The 15,664-nt window shown below is 42.1% G+C and overlaps 1 long non-coding RNA gene across 1 annotated transcript; it reads right to left on the bottom strand.

The window, feature by feature from the left end:
- Nucleotides 1-6,988: 6,988 nt before the first annotated feature.
- Nucleotides 6,989-7,891, bottom strand: LOC129163740 (uncharacterized). The gene is made up of 2 exons (XR_008563536.2): nt 7,161-7,891; nt 6,989-7,083 (listed from the first exon to the last, which is right to left on the bottom strand). It is a non-coding gene; the product is annotated as an uncharacterized lncRNA (long non-coding RNA).
- Nucleotides 7,892-15,664: the final 7,773 nt, after the last annotated feature.

The raw sequence follows: 15,664 nt of genomic DNA on the forward strand, positions 1-15,664 counted from the left end.
AATTATTGATAATCATACACAAAGGAAGATGCTTAAGCACGTGAGATTTGAGGTTTATGCATGGTTCAGATGTAGTGAGATCCTGCATCCATCATTTACATCGCTCTGAAGATTGTGAGAGGCTGCAGAGCAATGAGCTGTGTGATGAGGCTGTGGAGGTAGTAGGGAGCAGATGGTGCACACGAGGCCCGAGGACACTCATTCCGTCCATGACTCACTCTCAGCAAGCTAACAGCTCTTCCTCTCACTGTTTTCTCCCCTCCGTCTCTCATTGGTGGCTCACAAAGTGCTGCACAACAAGTGTATGCATGCAGGAGGCATCGGAAAATGGAAACGGATTTTTTGTGTATGCACGCATATTTTTGTGACTGGTGCAGTGTGTGTGTGTGTGTGTGTGTGTGTGTGTGTGTGTGTGTGTGTGTGTGTGTGTGTGTGTGTGTGTGTGTGTGTGTGTGTGTGTGTGTGTGTGTGTGTGTGTGTGTGTGTGTGTGTGTGTGTCTGATGGAGAGCGGCTGTCCAGGACAAGCTGCTCACCTCCTTTTCAGGACCGATTTGCCACTGCAAAAGAGCACAAAAGTCTTTTATGTGAAGCTCCTTTGTTGTGTTTCCCACATTGCCACTATCACTCTACCTTCGGCCACCTCCGTGTCCACCTTAACACACGGAGGAAGGGGATTGAGGACATTACAGCTCATCCTCTGAACATGTTCAGCCTCTTCTAGAAGACGACACCAAGATTTGGTGTCACAAAAATCACTTTAGCTTCACTCTGACAAATAAACTGGGTCACTTTTGTTAAAATTAGACCAATGAATATTAAGCATGGTCATTAAAGTGTTTTTGCAGCTTCAGTGTTGTAATAATTAAAGAGCTCCTGTTTAACAGCTTCCTGAAGGGGTTCAGCAACACAAAAGAAATGAATGCTTTTATATTCCCCCTGCTGTAAGAGTTGTCATTCTGATATCAACCCTAAATTAAAATAGGTCTCTGGAGTCCATTAAGTCGAAGACACCCAGCCATTTGTCGACCCACCTGGCTCAGATCTTGCAGAAAACTTTGTGCCTGAACCCAGACCACCTTTAACGTGTCATTCAGGCATCCACCACCACAGCTGGAGGCTCAGGCTGACATTTCCAACAGGTTGGATTCCATGAAAATGCACAGGCTTTATTTCCAACTCTTTGGTGTCCAGAGCAGAAAGTGCATTTTGGAAAATCAATATTTCATCCCGTTTAATGCACATTATATCCACCATGGTGCTTATATGTCTGGATTTATGCCCTCTCTCTTGATGTTTATCACTCACGATGCTTGTATAGGAGGTGACAAATGTCTTACCAGGCTACCTTTGACATTGTCACAGCCCAACCAGGAGTCTGACATTTTCACGAGGTGGTCCTCAAGTCGCAAAGCTGCTGCTGCCTGATAGAAACGTGAGACTTTAGTAATAAAGACCATTTTGTATTCTTGGTTTCTGCAGGGCTGCAAACCGCACTGTAAGGCTGGATGTTCACATCAGCATACTAATTGATATGAAGTGACTGAGCAGAACCTGAGCTTTAATGTGCAGATGGAGTCTGGAGTCCTAGGGTTGGGCATCGTTTGATTTTGAACGATTCCGATTCCAATTCCCCGTTTCGATTCCGGTTCCTATCGATTCCTGATTCCGATTCTTTAAAGACATGACATGTTTTACATGAGCTAACTAACCACAGGTCCTACTTGATGAAATAACCTGAACTTGAACGTGAATTTTAACTCTATGAACAACAACATCACCTTCATTTAGACTAAAACGTTTTGGAGAAAAAAGAAAAAGACTTGCAGCACAACCAGTGTGTTTGTTTCTGACCACAACCAAAGTCTGGAAGAAGCTTCTGGGATGAGAGGCTAAATGTCTCCAGCATATCCAGAAACATCCAGCTGTTTTCAGCTAAAACTCTCAGGATGATCATGTCCAGGATGACTGAGAACTACACCTCCGTGCTGCAGCAGCATTCAGTCAGAGAACAGGAAGTGAAACTTAAATGTAGCTGCTGTCAGCAACAACCTAACAGATTTTAAACATTAAAACTCAACAGAAATAGTTCAGAAAGGAAATTAAAATGTTCACAACTTCGTGTGTGATTTATTATTATTATTGTAATTATTTATGGTGGCAGAAGCTGGTGTGGTCCACCACAGAGAAGCTGCTCTAGCATGATGACTTTAATTATTCTACAGGTTATTGTTCAGCCTTCTGACGCTCACGTGTCTGACCGCTGACGCCAGGCCCGGATTAATGCACAGGCTTGAAATGGCTTAAGCCTAGGGGCCCTCATGTGTTCTGGAGCCCCATTGGCGAGCTAAAAATATATGATTTTATTTTAATTTACATGCAAGAATATTCTTCAGTTGTATTGGCCGACAAAGCCATAAGCGACACTGATTGGGTAAACATTGTCTTGTCTTGTCATGTGACACGTCATATTCATGTATCATAGGCTGCTGCACTTAACGAGGGAAAATGAAAAAAATGTCAGAAAAAAAATATGAGAGCAGCGCTCAGAAAAGAAAAACGGAGAGAATTAAAGAACAAAAGCACCCAAATCTTCTGCGGAAAATCCCAAACTTGACAGGATATTTTAAACCTGCTGCTGGACCCAACAGCAGGTTAGAAAAGCAAGACGTTTGCGATGAAGGCAACGGAGCTATGCTAGCTGGAGCAGCAGCGGTTCATGATGCTAGCTCAAAGGAGGGAACGAGCAGTCACAGAGAAGCTGATATTGTCTACTTGGGGGCAGAGGCAGACCTGCTTCAAGTAGTTTCTGATGGGAGCCCGGCAAAAGGTCCTAGCCAGATGACGCTGATGGTGGATGCTAACTTAAACCCGGATCCTGGCTGCTGGGGTGAAATGGATGAAAATACCAGAAAATATTGGATTAAAAAGGAGCTGGTCGTTTGCCGCACTAGAGACGCTGATGTTGCTGCATCGGAGAGACGACACAAACGTCAAAAATGGTACTTATCTAGTCTATGCTTTTTAGAAAATTAGCCAACGGAGAAAGTGTGAAACGTGAATGGCTGCTCTACTCTCCATCCAAAGTAACCATTTTTTGTTTTGCGTGCAAGTTATTTGGAACTGGGAGTCATGTTCAAGTAAACGCATTAGTCTCTGGATACAGCGACTGGGAAAATGCTGGTGTACATTTGTCAGAACATGAAGGGTCAAAGAGCCACAGGAATGCAACAATGATTTATCTCAAGTGGTGTGCTGCTGATGCTGGGTGTATCAATCAGGCACTCAAACAACAGGTTTGACAGCGAGCGTGCTTACTGGAGAGAGGTGCTGCGGAGAGTGATTGTTGTGGTGAGACACCTGTCAGAGCGAGGTTTAGCATTCAGAGGTCATACGGAACTTGTACTTTTTCAGATTGAATCACGGTTAATTCCCAAATACCCTATGATTTATTAGATTAACATTTTTAGTTTTTTGACAGCCCTAATCAAAATAAATATCTGCAGATAAGACCTAACAAGATGGATAAGAAGATTTCGCTTAGACCAAGCCTTTTTGGTCCCGACCAAGTGTAGCCTATGGGCCCCTGCACACCTTAATCCTCCCCTGGCTGACGCTCCGTGTGTTGTTATTTCTGCAGTGAGGCAAACTCCTCTCACACTGTCCAGAGTTTGTTCTTTAAAGCTTCTATTAAATCCACCGTGTTGACGTATTTCAACAAGTTTCCTCTACGCTGCAGGAGTTACAGTTTACATTACAGAGTAAAAGGGTGGGGGGAGGGGGGACTCGGTGCTGCAGACAGACAGCTGGTGTGATCAGCTCTGAAAAGCCTTGATCACAATTTGCAGATCATGTTTATTTTTCACGGAGATCGGCCGCAGATTCCTCTTCCGTCGGACTCTGCACACTAGGAATCGAAATAAAAAATGTTGAGCGATTCCGGGAAAAATGAACAGTTGGAACCGGTTCCAATCGATGCTCGATTCTCGACTCTGGACTATCACTGCACCAACTATAATCTCAATATCTGCAGAGTTAAAATGCATCTTAAAATGGTAGAAAAACATAATCTAAGGTCAAAAGGTGACTTTGGTTATCCTTCCAGGTTTTCGGATAACTAGCAGGTGTTAAAAAAATACTAAATCAAGGGAAGTGGGCAGGCTTCTCTAAAACACGCGCAGTTTTGGATTCACATGACTTATTACTTACCTCAAGGAAAGCTCAGAGGAAGACGAGCTTGGCGTAAGTTATCTTTAGTTGCTGAAGTAACACCGATTCAACTAGTTCACCGATGGTTAATGTTTGTATATGTTGGGGTTGTACAAACTCCTGTTTGTCTGGGCATCATGTTCATCAATTTCCACAACTGAAAATGAATATGAGAAGTATAGAGATCAGATTGTATAAATGTAAAGGCGACATGGGCTTGGGCTTTCCATCGGCGCTGCTGTAACTGTGGGCTGCCATGTTGGATGGGTCACCATTTGCCCCCCAGTGCATTAATTGGGCTAGAAAAATCAATAGTAATCCCACATAACCTGTTTTCAATAGAACACTGGTTGTGCAAAAACAAGATGTTGCCCTGTTTGAATTTGCTAACGCTGCAATGGTCTTTTAACTGGTCTTCCCAAAAAAAGCTGTGAAGCAACTGCAGCTTATTCAGAATGCTGCTGCTAGGGTCTTAACAAGAACCCAGAGAGCCGAGCACATCAGTCCTGTTCTTAAATCTCAACACTGGTTACCAGTAAACTACAGAATCCATTTCTTTTTTTTTTTTAGTTTAGTTTATTTCAAACAAAGAAAACATACATAATTTTTTTAATACCACAAACAGAAGAAATACATATCATCATCCCTTCTTCTCTGTGTTTCAAAGTATGTCTACTACTTTACAAATCATTCAATGACATGGGGCCAGAATACCTGTCAGATCTCCTTCAGGTATACGTGCCCAGCAGGGCTCTAAGATCCTTTGGAAGAAGTCAGCTGGTAGAACCTCGGGTCAGAACCAAACAGGTTATAGCTGCCTTTAGCTACTATGCTGCACACAGCTGGACCTCAAATGTGCCGCAACCCCAGTAACTTTTAAATCAAAATTGCAAAACCTGCATGTCAGGGACTTGCACAAACCAGCCAGAGAAGCACTGCTGATGAGTCTGAAAACTACATTTTATTTTGGAGAAGCTTCAAAATTAACATGAACTTAACCTAATCAATGTAAATTAGTCAGAATGACACCAGCACAAGACACACTATCCAGAAAAACAACATTTCAGACACACCAGGTTCAACTTAAACAGTGGCTGATCAGACCACTCTACAAACAAGAGGGGAACAATTAACATACAATTAACACACACATCCTCACACACACAAACTAACCAGTCTAATCAATTCAGGTAACTCAAACAACTATCATAATTACAAACTCCCCATCCATCACAGAAAATATCTACATTAAATTAAACACAAGCGTAAACATGAATCTCCCCTCCCTTGGGAGTAGGTAGATCCCAGCAGTGCTGATTAGGCTTCCTGAGGAGATGAGCTGCAGGTGTGAGACTCCATGGGCAACTCCAAGTCACTGGTAACTCAAATAGGAGGACAAAATGAACACATGCATTCATAAACAGAAGACTGATTGTGTGCACATCAACCAGTCATCCTGGACAGAACACAGAAAACAAACATGACCAGCAGACCATGTCCCTGAGGTGATAGACACTGTTGTCACCTTCTGCACTGTAACTGCTCAGCCTTTAACTTTGTCTGTTTCTTTTTAATTTTTAAATTGTGTTTTTCTGTTTCCTTGATTTTAATGTTCTTGCTGATGGAAAGCACATTGAATTGCAAGAAATGTGCGATATAACTAAAGCTGCCTTGCCTTGATTATCCCAGATGAGAACATTTAACTGGGCTGACCTCAAAAGTGAATCAGTTGCAGATGATTATTTTATAAACCTTTAGTGAAACTCCATCCAGCGGTTCATGGGACACTTTGCTAAGAATTAAAAACACGCACAAAGTTGATAAATGGCCCAAATAAAAAGGTGTTTGTTGTTATTTGCAAACATTTACATTAAAAATACTACAGCTTAAATAGTTCTGAACTCACACTCAACATTAAGGGAGGTCAGCTCGTTTAGTTTGTACTGCTAAAGATAGCAGAGCACTCTCCGGAAGGTCAGAGGTGAAACTTCCTGCTTCCGTGTGTTCTGGAGTGTCATTGTACAAAACTCTGACCCCCACATTGTTTCAAATAGCAGGCGAGACCTGTGTAAGGCTTCCCTGCTGCTGCTGTGACCGAGGGACTGAATTAGAAGCTAATTTGGTGAAGCACTTTGTGGAGCTCGGCTGAGGTTGAAGGTTACATGAGTGATGAGGAGTTACCATTAAATTCTACACTGATTTTCTGTTCATTGCTCACAATACATTACCCTTGCCTGGATGCTCATTTGCAAACTTCTTGCAAAGAATTTCTAAAGTTATATGAAAAATGTCCTTCCTGTGACTCCAGCGTAACAGTTTTATGCAAATGTTAGCACAAAGGCGAGCCGTGCACCATCACTTCAGAGAACTAAATGTTCGGGAAAACCTTTCCACACTAATTCTAGGTTTTTGATTGGTTTATTATACGCATTTCTATCTCATAATTTCCTGGACTTTGCTAGAACTTTTAACTGTGATTTCTTAACCTTGCTATAACAGCAAGTGATTTTTTTTTGTTCTTTTCGTGGATTGTTGGGACATGTTAAAGGATTCAGAACTTTAAAGGTTACAATATTTTGTTTTCTAATAAATGTTATTAGGAACACCAATAATAGCTGAAATAGTGACTGAGATGTTGTCAAGTCTCACTTGAAAGCCACAATTTCCTCACTGGTCAACATTTTTAAATCTAGATTTGTCCAAAAAAGTGAAACACCATTTGTCATGTTGTGGGTAACCAGTTCACCCAGGACATGAAGAACCACACACAGATAACAAAAGTAAAAATGATAAAAATGATACAATTGTTTATTTAAATGATGAAAAGGGAGAACTAAAGGTGCTGCTCCAAAACGGGAACAGGAAGGAACCGGTATCTACAACGAGAGATAACAAACGAGAATATGCCAGAACCAAGAGAAATGATATTGCTTTTGGGGGAAATAATTCTTACGGTCAGAGACCAGGGTTCGGTGATGGTGAACTGGGTCAGGTCTAGTAGTGAAGAGGCGGCGGAACCGATGGATGAGGTGGAGCTGAACAGGAGACGGTAGTAGGTGTCCAAGATGTAGGTTGGAAGACAGGCAGGCGGTGGTGAGCGGAGGCCAGAGGATCCTGAACAACGTGACCTCGAGTACAACTCCAGGCGTAGGTGGGTGACTCAAGGTGAGGTAAGTGGAGACAAGAACAACAGGATCTTACAGGAGCATTTTGCAGGAATACAGAAATCTAGACTAGGCTGAAAGCTGCCCTTGGTGAGAGTATCGACCGGCACTGGACTTGTGTCACACCGCTCCTTATATCCCCTGGCCCTCTGATTAGCGAGATCAGGATCAGCTGGAGCTCACTGACACACCCACCTGTAACACAAAACTGAAGAATACCAGGTCTCCTTTAAGGATGATTAAGGCCCTGTCCACATGTAGCCGGGGATCTGCCAAAACGTAGATATTTTTCTACGTTTTGGCCTGTCATCCACACGAAAACAGAGTTTTTTCACACAAAAACTGAGCTTTTTAAAAACTCCGGCCAAAGTGAAGATCTGCATTTTCTCCATTTTGGGTGTCTGCGTGTGGACAGACAAAACCGGAGTTTTAAGCTCCGCAACGTCACTTTCCGCGACACAAAAATGCTGTCATATCACGTGTGCGACCTGTGTTTACACTAGCCGACAGCATGGATGCCCTCAGAGCTGCGCTCGCTTTATCAATTGTCCAAGCGCTTTTTGCTGGTTTGTTTTTGCGAGCGGAATTACTGCTCCTTGCGGAAGACCACAGACGAAGGACGAGGTTAAGAACGGGGGAAGTACTGCCGCCTACAGGTCTGGCATGTCCTTAACAACGTATTTATCCGGGTACGAGTGGACAGAGTTTTTTTTTAAACGAGGTGGTGTGGATGCAAGTTTTTGGAGGGGCGGATATTCGTTTAAAAAAAACGGCTACGTGTGGACTAGGCCTAAGGCAGACAGTGACACCATTTCAATGTACAATATGTAATAGTTCTACAGTGAAATAGTCGCAATCTACTGGGGTTGTCAGTTTTACTCCTTTCAAAAGGGCCTAAATGGGATATACATAGTCTTTGTGTACAATCTGTGAGCCCGCAGGTTTGCAGAGTCTTTGTTAGCTAATGCTGCAGCACCAGCATTTGTAGTTTGACACCGGCCAGCAAAACTCAGCAGTGTTTTGTAAAGATTCTATAAGTCAGTAACAGGAGCGACCCAGAAGTTGTTTCTTGTAACCCTAAAAAGTCACTGCATCTTTTGTTTTACTCTGGGCAGAGGCTAGCATTAAACTAACAATGCTAATGGTGATTTAGAAACAAATAGTTGGCTCTACCAACATCTCAAGCTACTTTTTCAATTGCCAACAACGCAGTGTCACAATTAAATGTATTTATCTACCTATTGACTTACTGTGAATGACTCATCCTTGCTTGTCATCTAGAATTTTCAGACTCTGTTCTGTAAATGGCAACAGCTATGAAACTCCCAAAAAAGAAGTTAGAAAGTGACTTGTGTAGTTTGAAAATGGGCTGCAGTAACTTAATTTGACCACAGGGTGTCAGTATTACTTCATTCTTACATCATGCACCTTTAAAGCATTAAAAATGGATACATCACTATGGAAAATATGAGGTGCTGGTTGTAAACTACTATTGACAAAAATGAACAGCTAACATTAAACACATCATTAAAAGTAATTAGTATGAAACTACATATAATTAAATGGTAAACCTAAATATCTAGAAACAAATTTAAATGTATAAATTTCAATGTATGTATTTATTTAGAATCTTATCTAAAAGAATAAAATTCAATTTAAATATTAAGTTTCTTAAATACTAATTTATAAATTTATGCCTAAATATTTGGGATCAAATATTAATACAGTGTGCAATATCTAGAATAAGATGCAGTATGTTCTTGTAAATACACACTCACCTTCTTTTCTCACAGATCACAGATAGTTGGTGTCTAACTCCAGCAGTCATCAGGAGACAAGTGGGGGGCATGCTGGACAGGTCTCCAGTCCATCACATGGACCCACATAAGCAACAATCCATCCACACACTCTCTAACATCTTGGAGCAATTTGGCATCACATACTAACCTAACATGCATGTTTTTGGTCTGTAAGACTAAACCTGACTACCCAGACAAAGCCCACATGTGCATGGGTAGAACATGCTAACGCCACATAGAAATTTTGCAGCTGAGATTTGAACCTTCACCCTTCTTGAAGACAAGCAACAGTGACACCATGGAGCCCCTGAAGACAATTAAAACATTTCCACTCTGGAGTATATTAAAATAATCAAAGTCTCTTCTTTGCAGCAACCACACAAGGAAGTGAAATTCAACTGAGACAGACATCTTTTAGCGAAACCAAAAAAGCTTCTCTGTAAGTTCCTAGAAAGCTGATTTTGTACAAAGCCTTCAGCTGAGATCTTTAAAACTCACTCCACTGGGATGAGAATATGTATCCAACTTTTCATTTTGCCTCTTCTCCAATTATTCCTGATCTGCCTGTTTGGTGAGTCTTCTCGTGCTTCCCTCTGGAATTGAGGACAACGTTCCAACGTAGATCCAGAAACACTTAAAGACCCAAACACACGATGTCGCTCATTAGCTCGTCCTTTGTAAACACCTGCCTACATTATGCAAATATTTTTTTTTTTATCTGTGGGTGTTTTGCATGCAAGCAGAGAAAAAATCTGAATGTGGAGTGTATTTATGCCTGGCTGGGCTGATGTGTGTGTTGTGGCCTTACATGCATGAGCGAGACTGTACAGTACATGACTTGAATACCCTGCAGGGTTAGGAATGGTTAGTAACACACTGACACAGTTATCAGACCAGACTAATTTGGGTCTGGGGTGATGTGTGTGTTTGTGCGAATGGGGGTAAGCCGTGGTCAGTGTGTGTGTGTGTGTGTGTGTGTGTGTGTGTGTGTGTGTGTGTGTGTGTGTGTGTGTGTGTGTGTGTGTGTGTGTGTGTGTGTGTGTGTGTGTGTGTGTGTGTGTGTGTGTGTGTGTGTGTGTGTCCAGGAAGATCAGAACATGCTTATTTCTTTGGGGTTTTTTTCAGCCCTGCACCACCAGCTACTCTTTACACATTTTCACCAGAACCTTCTTCTAAGGTCTCACCTCTGCCTCTGCACACATTCGCAATTTAATAATTGCTTTCCACATTAGCAGGATCCAAAATAATTTCTGTGGAAGCTCTTGGCGAAAGATCGCACACCCTGACGACTGTCTGACCCAGTTTCGCTCCTCCACATCCCCGCAGTAAAGATGCTGAGGGGCAAGAGGCATAATAAACACAAACGTTTACCTAACTTTACCTTTTTATAATAAAATGTTTCAGTGTTTTAACCAAGCTCTAATTAATACAGCATGAAATTAGAAAAAGAAAAATAGAGAGGGGGGTTCTGTCGTTAATCCAGTTTAAATCAGTCAGTCTGGGAGCATCAATTTAATGAGTAAATTAGAGCGCTGTGGCATCGCACTCATGCCCGTGATTAATTTTATGTGAGCTGCAAGCAGAAAATGCAGCTACATTTCAAACTGTAAATGAATGGGTGTGTTTTCCTGTGTTTTCAGTCATCCAACCCTGTTTATCTGCTGTGACAGGAGTTGTGGGCGATGATCGGAGGCCAACGATGCGTCACAATAGCCACCAAAACCCCAAAGCTGAGGGAGGGAAAGAAAGACAATGAAATAAACATGAAAAAAGATGCGTAAAGGGTGGACTGAACAATAGGTTCGAATTGGGAGGGATGCTGTGTGGATGGAAGGGATGAAAGAATGAGCCAAACATCTAAAAATGTTATGAAAAGTGTGGTGCCACTGGAGAGGATTGACTGAGGAGGGGTGGGATGCAGAAAAATGAGACGTGCAGCAATAACTGAAGGGATGAGACAGAAGAAATGAAGGAACACAAAACATAAAAACTGAAGGCTGCAAACAAATAAAGAAAAGGAAAACTGATGTGGTTTTATGCGCCGGGGGTGAGGCAGCCAAATGGGATAAAAAATCCTACTTTCAAGTTCTTAAAGACTATAAGAGAGGAAATAAAGGAGCTGTCGCTCCAGTGTGACTCCAAGCTGAGGCTAAAAATGCAACTGACTTCACCACGGCGCTCGCTGATCTGCTCCACAGGCACCGATTAACAAACTGTTAGATCTGATGCCAGCCTGATCCATGAAGGGGGCATCTTACTCACGCCCAAGTCTGTGTATGGGGATGGGGGGGTGACATGATGGGGCAGAGACAGCAGGTGCATAACTTTTTATGGAGACCCCCCCTTCCTAACACACATTCCCATTGGATGAGCCTCATTATTTTACTTCAGATGCACGGCAGCAGACTGGTGTGCATCTGTGGGGCTGCTCTGCCACCTCAGAGGGGAAGAAGAAAGAAAAGCCAGGGGGGAGAGGAGAGAGGCGAGGAAGAAAAATAAAATGTAAACATGTGGAGAACAGGAGGACAAAGAGAAACATTATTTTTTGATGTACTTCAATGAAAACAGCTCATTACAAATTCTCCAGCTCCCTTAAACGCCCACGTGCACTGGCACAAGAGCACGGGAGAATACATAACAATCTACAGTTTCCCACGGAGACGCGACTGGCATTTTAGATTGTACAGTCAGAGAAAACGATGGAGTTTAGTAAGCAAACACAACAAGAAGATCAAACCTGGAAGAAATTAATAGGTCCAAAGTCACAAAACTGCTGGTTTTATGTCAAAAATGACATTTTTGTGATGAAATCAGCAATTTTTGATAATTACTTCAAAAAAATCCATCCTGTGTTTCATGCTAACAAACACAGGTTAAAAACGTGAGGATGTCTGGTATTTTTGTGCAGGACAACCAGTAAACCCCCTTGTCCCACCCACCTCCTCAGGCCTCTCTGCAGCACTTTAGAGTCCCCCACCTCCTCCTGAAAAAGAAAAACGCATCCCTCCCCTGTCCTCTGCTGTAAGATTTTCTACAGCCTCCTCCAAATTCCGCTCGGTTATTTTCATTTTGGGGAATATTCATGCCGGCGATGTTTATTCAAGGTTCTGAGAGGGAGATAAGAAGCCAAGTGCTGAGCTGGCCTCCAGGGCTGCCAGAGCTCCAAGTCACACACACACACACACATGCAAACACTTGATGTAACACATGCAGCGTAAAACCAATATTGAAGCACAGCGGCTTGTTTGCACACAAGAAAAGATAGTTGCATGACTTATTTTTGGTTCGTCGCCACGTAGAAACTCCGATGTGGTGTCCGTGAGTTTTGCTTATCAATTTGAGACAGAGGCGGCTTCATCCTCCGCATTTCTGCTTGTCAAGTAGGAAGAACATATTTTTTTACAAGACATGTCAGTCCCCAAAAATGCCTGACCCTCATCTGTCAGCAGTGTTTATCATGATGTCATGACAAACACGTGTGCACATCATTTAGGGAAGCTGTCCCAAACCAACCTCCTGCACGTATTTGTACCTCACACACATGTAAAGTGGCTGGAGGGGGAAAGTTAGGAGACGTGGCATGCACAAAGTGTGCAGGAGACCGAAAGGCTGGTGTTTTTGTAACATCTTAAAAACTTCCTTGTCTCTCTCTCTCTCTCTCTCTCTCTCTCTCTCTCTCTCTCTCTCTCTCTCTCTCTCTCTCTCTCTCTCTCTCTCTGTCTCTCTCTCTCTCTCTCTCTCTCTCTCTCTCTCTCTCTCTCTCTCATGGAATCTCAGGTTTTTCACCTTCTTCCAGCTTCTCGGGACATAAATCTGATCCCTCTTCAAAGCTCTCAGCTTTTTACAACTTTCTAAATCCTGAGAGGTGCACTCAGAACTCAGAGCCTGATGTTCTGTCTGGCACAGGAGTGCTCGTCCGTTTGATCAGAATGATGGGATCCTACTGTCATAAATAAGCTAGTTTTTGGCAAGAAGCCCACAAGGAATCAGGAACAGTGGAATATCTCTGGAAAAATGCACACTTGATGACATTTATGTAGATATCCCTGCAAACAGTCAACGTCGCATGGACGTGCAGATCATGTCCGTATTGAGTCCGTTGGTCCAGAACACGTCTGTGGGAGGACTACGCTAGGTCTTTGCACAGTAGGATAGAACAAAAGATGCAAACATGTTTAGAAAAAGATCCAACAAATGGCTTGATTACACAAAAATAAAATAATGCATCATAAAGAGAGCTGCTGAGAAGTGCAGTCAGACGTAACACACAAATATAAGTAACGTAGCTTAAAAACAGTAAATAAAACATCAGCTAAAACGTGGAGGACATTTATAACAGAGTAGATTACACATTTTTGGCACTTGAAAATATATGACAATTTCTTTATTTTCTGCTGCAGATGAATATATAAAGGGCCTCTGTTTGGAGATTAGTGTTTACATCCAAATGGAGTGATGTGCTAACGGCTAGTCGAGCACAGCGAAGACCAAAGTGTATAGTGACATCTTAACACAGCTCTCTTAAATCTATTAGCGGCTCATGTACCATTGTTTATTTAAGCATTACACAGTCACAATCTGCAAAATGCAGTTATTTGCTTGGACTTTCATATTAACTGATTATTTAAAGGTGCATCTCCAGCAGCAGCGAAATGCAACACTTTGAGTGCATCCAAAGCAAGTCTGGTGGGAATTTATAAATAATTCTGTCTAAATAAACTTGCATTGAAGATGGAAGGAGGTCTAAAATTTTTAAGGCAGCAGCTTCACCCTTTAGTTTTGTTGTGCCTAGCTGTTAGCTCATCAGTCCTGTGGGATGTAAATTATATTTCTCCAAATTGAGTAGATGGTTTCCTGGATGGGGGGTATTTAAAATGGGAATTATTGCAGTTAATTATAACTTTTCATTCATAAGCACATTCTAAAATTGTCCCCAAAATATATCTTTAATATCAAGATTATATAATCTTGCAGCTACTTTTTTAGTCTTGACACCTCATGATAAATGACAAATGATTCGCACTTGTATAGCGCCTCTCAGAGTGAGGACTCCAAAGCGCTTTACACTACAGTGTATCATTCATCCATTCACACACACACATTCACACACTGATGATGATGAACTACGATGTAGCCACAGCTGCTCAGGGGCGCACTGAAAGAGGCGAGGCTGCCGAGCACAGGCGCCTTTGGTCCCTCCGACCACCACCAGCAGCCAAGGGGGGGTTAAGTGTCTTGCCCAAGGACACAACAGCAGAATTCTCTGTCTGGCGCTGGGATCAAACCTGCAACCTTCCGAATACTGGACAACCCGCTCAACTTGTTGAGCTCAACTTGTTGAGCTACTGCTGCCTCATTATGTATTATGGACAGAGTAAAACAAATAAAAATAAAAATATATGCCTAATATCTAATACCTTAACTTGTCTTGTTATAAGATGAATAAAAGATCCTCTTTCATTTTACCCGTTTCATGCAAAGTGAAAATTACAATGAACTTTCATTTAAAAAGCCTTTTGCTTGTCCATGTGCGCAAATTACACCACATTTGAATGCCACTCCATGCATAAGCCAACATAAGCTCTTTATAACCTTGTAGTGTAGTAGAATTAACTCTTTCATTGACATACAATATGTATCAGAGCTGTGCACCTGAGTATACATTTAGCAACAATTCTAAAAGTATTTAAAATAAACTGTTTAAACTTATGGTTTTATACCAAGAAATTAATGAAGACGCTATGTAAAAATAATGGTGTAATTACAATTTTTGCATGAAATAATTGCGAACATACAATTTTGGTTGATAGTTAAAATAAATTAAAAAGACTAAATAAAAATAAATATAGCATTTAACTAGTTTTATTTTATTTTATTGTAGCACAAACAAAGCTTTGAGGGACTTACTGATCATGTGCCAGGAACCCAAAAATAAAATTATCATTATTTGATCTCTACCACCCCCTGCTGCCTATTAGGTGCTAATGCAACATATTTTGGATTATTTCAGGATACAGATGCGAAGATAATTAGTCAGACAGATGTTCAGTTACATTGCTTCTGACTTCGTGAATATTCATGAGAAAAAAACATAGCTGTGTGAGTAAATCCATCCTGAAACTGCAACAGCAGCAGGCTGTAACGCCCCAGCCTCGCAGCCTGCACTTGTTGGTGCAACAGAATGAAGTCCTGATGCTTTTCCACCGCTAGATGGGGAAGTGGGACAGGAAAACTGTGAGGAATGGCGCTTCCTCCGCCAGTGGGTGAACTTGATTTCATCCCAACATTTGGTTGCACCAAACAGTCTTGAAGCACACAGCCAGACTCTGTGCGCGTCACATGACAGGGCTGGGTGAGAGCCAGCAGGGCCCTCGTTAGGAAAGGAGGACTCGTATCTCAGCGCGCGCGGCCAGGGTCCCCTTTATCTCCGCAAGGCAGGGAGGGAGGCGTATCCTTTTCCCCTCTGCGCTCCCCTCCACTCCGACGCTCTCTCC

The sequence above is a fragment of the Nothobranchius furzeri genome, chromosome 18, assembly GCF_043380555.1.
Source record: "Nothobranchius furzeri strain GRZ-AD chromosome 18, NfurGRZ-RIMD1, whole genome shotgun sequence".
Classification (NCBI taxonomy): domain Eukaryota; kingdom Metazoa; phylum Chordata; class Actinopteri; order Cyprinodontiformes; family Nothobranchiidae; genus Nothobranchius; species Nothobranchius furzeri.